This window comes from Carlito syrichta, unplaced genomic scaffold (assembly GCF_000164805.1).
Source record: "Carlito syrichta isolate Samal-C Ts95f unplaced genomic scaffold, Tarsius_syrichta-2.0.1 Scaffold302362, whole genome shotgun sequence".
In the NCBI taxonomy this organism is placed as follows: domain Eukaryota; kingdom Metazoa; phylum Chordata; class Mammalia; order Primates; family Tarsiidae; genus Carlito; species Carlito syrichta.
Window position 1 is genome coordinate 19,787 of NW_007246458.1, and position 4,703 is coordinate 24,489.

General features: G+C 33.7%; 1 pseudogene; it reads right to left on the reverse strand.

Moving 5' to 3' along the window:
• Window positions 1-796: 796 nt before the first annotated feature.
• The window catches only part of LOC103258777, an 11,901-nt pseudogene continuing 7,994 nt past the window's right edge, over window positions 797-4,703 (reverse strand).

Genomic DNA, 4,703 nt, shown 5'->3' on the forward strand with positions numbered 1-4,703 from the left:
ATTAGTGATGAGCATCTTTTTACATGCTGTTGCCTATTTGTATGCCTTATTTGGAGAAATGTCTATTTAAATCCTTTGCCCATTTTTAGTTGAATTTTGTTGTTGTTGTTGTTGTTGAATTGTGAGAGTTCTTTATATATTCTGGATATTAACTTATTTTTTTAATGTCAAGTATTTCTTACTTGGAACTTTACACTTAAGATCAAATGACCACAAATAAAAAAATTTAAAATAATCAATGATACAGTAAACACCAACCCTGTCTATTAATATCTATTAATAAATAAACTTAATAGTTTAATTTTTTTTTTTTTGAAAGTGACCAAGATATCTTTCAGAAGGCACATGTGATAAATATATTTTAAAACTATGGTTCTTTTCTATGATTGAGATATTCTTAAGTATTTCAGATAATCAAGAGTAACATAAAATCTTCAAAACAAAATTAATTTTAAATCAATTTTATTTAAAACAATATATAAATAGTCCAAATAACATTCAAGTTGATAGGACTGCAATCTTTTTAACAATATCATAGTCCAAAACTAGTACTTATTGCTGGTTTAGCTCACAATATTACCCCCTTTCAAGCCATAGCTCATTCACTTTTGGGTACCTCTTATGGTCCTTAGAGATTCACAGAGCAATGGGCCATGATCCTGCCCTCAAGGAGCTTACAATGTAGCTGGAGAGATACCAAACATCCGGAAAAGACATGAGGAGCTGGCTCTAGGTCCACATAGAACCGCCCAAAGCACTGGTATTGCAAGTGTGAGCCACTGCTACTGGCCCAAATTCAGTAGTTTTTACTGCCAAACCAATGTGGAAATTCAGATAGCATATAAACAGCTCCCCTTATACTACCTCAGGATCTATACTGATAAAAACATTCAGGTCCATTTTGGAATCTCAGTTTGAATGCTGGGATATGGTGAAAGAGGTTCTCTCCAGTTTCCACTGGAATTTTTCATGTGATAAAACAAAACACATGTCAGAAGCAAAGTTCTTCAAATATGAATCTATACAGATTACTCTAAAATGCTTCCTAAACTATGGATAAATATCATCAGATTTAAAGGTATTTGCCACATAGGTATCAAAGCGGCAGGGAAATGGTAATACAGTATGCAGATCATAAAAGAAGCTCTGTCCTCCACTTGAAATATGAAACAAAACAACATGGTAATCCCAAAGGATTACAGATCTATTTCCAGGTCTCACCCGTTATTTTCAGATAGATGTCTTCTTCCTCTCATTAGGTATAAAGACAGCATAACACTCTTCTAAAAGATACTGGTCATGGCTTTTGGTGTATTCACAGACTTCCAAGTGCTCGATTCACAATAGCAGCTGCTGTAGACACAGGTGCCCACTGAGGGGTTGGCGGGCTGGAAGACAGCAGTGTCATCCATCTCCATTTGCCAGATATAGGAAAGAGCCAGTTAGGGAGTGGCAAGGTGGGCGGAGCCTGGGACAGCTAGGCCAGTTTCCAGGTGGTGGAGCCAATTCTGAATATAAACTTCTTATCACATATATGGTTTACAAATATTTTTTTCCCATTCTGTTGCATTTCCACTGTGTATATTGTTTCTTTTGCTGCACAGAAATTCTTAAGTTTGACATAGCACCATTAGTCTTTTTTTGTTTCTGTTGCCTGTGCTTTTGGTGTCATATCCAAGAAACCATTGCCAAATCCAGTGTTATGAAGCGTTTGCTCTGTTTTTTTCCCTAAGAGTTTTATAGTTTCATGTCTCATGTTTAAATCTTTAACTCATTTTGAGTTAATGTTTGTATGTAGTATATAATTGAGAGCCCAAATTTATTTTTTTTATATGTAGATATCCAGTTTTCCAAACACCATTTGTTGGTGAGAGTTTATTTCCAGACTGTCTATTATGTCATATCCATCTGTATTTATGTCCTTATGCCAGCACCATACTATTTTGATTACTGTGGCTTTATAATATGCTTTAAAATCAGGAAGTGTGAGATTTCCAGCTTTGTTTTTCTTTCTCAAGATAGCTTTATCTATTTAAAGTCCTTTTAAATTTCATACAAATTTTAGTACTTTTTTTCTTATTTCTACACAAAAAAAAATGTCATTGGGATTTTAATAAGGATTGCATTAAATCTGTAGATCACTTTGGATAATATGAACATTTAAACAATATGAAGTTTTTCAATCTTTGAACACAAGATGTCTTTTTATTTATTTGTGTGTCATTTCATTTCTTTCAGTAATGTTTTATAGTTTTCAGTATATGTCTTTTACCTCCTTGGTTAGGTTTATTCCTAAGTATTTTATTCTTGTTGATGTTATTGTAAGCAGGGTTTTTTCTTAATTTTCTTTTTATTTTGTTCATTGCTAGTGAATAGGGACACAATTGATTTTTGTAAATTTATTTTATATTTTGCAACTTTACTGAATTCGTTTATTCTAACAGGTTTCTTTGGGGGAATTTTTAAAATTCTTTATATATAAAATTAAGTCATCTGTTTCCTTCTTACTTTTTAATCGGATGCCTTTTATTTCTTTTTCATGCCTAATTGCTTTAGAGAGAACTTCCAGTGCTGTTTTGAATAGAAGTGGTGAGAGAAGGTATTCTGCCCTTGTTCTTGAATTTAGAGGGAAAGTGTTCAGTTTTTCACCACTGAGTATGACGTGATCTGTGGGCTTTTAATATGTGACTTTTCACCTGAGACACAATCCCCACCACTACACAATATGTCCATGTCACAAATACGCATGTGTACCCCTTGAATCTAAAATTAAAAAATTAAATAAAACATATGCCTTTTTTTATGCTGAGGTAATTTTCTTTCATTTTTGGTTTGCTGAGTGCTTTGATCATTGAGTGGATGTTAAATTTTGCCAAATACTTTTTCAGCATTCATTGATATGATCATGTGGGTTTGTCCTTCATTCTGTTAATGTGGTACAAATACATTAATTTATTTTCATGTGTCAAGTCATCCTTATATTCCAGTAATACAGTCCACTAGATTGTGGTATACAATCCTTTTAATGTGTTGGTGTACTCATTTTACTAATATTTTATTGAGGATTTTTGTGTTAATATTTATAAAAAATATTGGTCTGTAGTTTTGTTTTCTTGCAGTATTTTTGTTTAATTTTGATATAAGAATAATATTGACCTCATAAAATGAGGTTAAAGGTGTTCTATTTTTTTAAAGAACTTGAGAAGAATTGGTGTTAACCCTTCTTTAGATGTTTGGCAGAATTCTCTAGTGAAGTTATCTGGAGCTGGGCTTTTCTTTGTTGAGAGGTTTGTGATTACTAATCTGATCCCATTAGTCATAGGTTTGTTTAGATTTTTTTATTTCTACATAATTCACCCTTGGTAAATTGTGCGTTTCTATAAATTTATTTTGTTAGCTTATCCAATCTGTTGGCTTAAGATTGTTCATAGTTGTCCTTGTGATCTTTTTTTTATTTTTGTGGTATCAGTTACAATATCTCCTCTTACATTTCTAATATTTGTTATGTAAGCCTTTTTCTTTCTCTTAGTCAAGCTAAGGGTTTGTTAATTTGGTTGATCTTTCACCAAAAAAACAGCTCTTAGTTTTATTGCTTTTATCTATTGTTTCTCTGTTCCCTACTTTGTTCCTCCCCCTGCCATAATGTTATAATCTTTTTTTTTTCTGCTGTTAATTTTGGGTATAGTTTTTTTTACATTCTTCTAGTTCTCTGAGATGTAAAGTTAGGGGGTTAATTTCAGATCTTTTCTTTTTTTAACAGAGGCATTTATCATTATAAACTTTAGTCTTAGTACCACTTTAATTACATTCTATAAATTTGGGTATATTGTGTTTTTATTTTCATTTGTCTCAAGATATTTTAAAATTTCCCTTGTGATTTCTTCTTTGACCAATTAAATGTTGAAGAACATGTTGTTTAATTTCCAGTTCATGTAATTTTTTTTAAAGAAATGCCTTTATTAGAGGCAGTTATTACAATATGCCTGAAAGAAAAACAGGTACAAAGAGTTTTAATACTGTAGAAGTAAGTGAAAATTCAGGCCCCTTATATATGAGAAAATTTAGTATACCTATCCCTGAGATTTTGTAAGTGCCATAAATCCGCATGAAGTCATCTTCCCCCTAATATCATTTCTCCTATATATTTATAATATCCCTAAGATAAGCAAGCCCACCTTCATCTTTTCTAATGGTTCCAAGTTTCAGAGTCTAGTTCATTCCCACGTCTGAATCAACTGTTTCTTATCCTGTTCAGATCCTTTGCTAATCATTACTAATGACCTATGGTCTCTGGCCACTGCACGATTTTTGAGCATTAGAACTTAATCACAGTTTATGGGGCTTATGGTTTTCTGTTTCTAAATTTAAAACTATGAGACATAATTTCTTGTGTCCATAGTCTAGAAGGAGGATTAAGATACATAAATTGAGCCGGGCTCGGTGGCTCAGCCTGTAATCCCGCGCTTTGGGAGGCTGAGGTGAGTGAATTGCCTGAGCCCGCGGGTTCGAGAACTGCCTGGGAAACTTAGCAAGACCTCATCTCTACAATAAATAAAAAAATTAGCCGGGCGTGGTAGCGCGTGCCTGTAGTTCCAGCTACTTGGAAGGCTGAGGCAGAAGGATTGCCGGCGCCCAGCAGGTCGATCGAGGCTGCGGTGGCTGGGAACGGCCACTGCACTCCAGTCTGGGTGACAGAGTGAGAC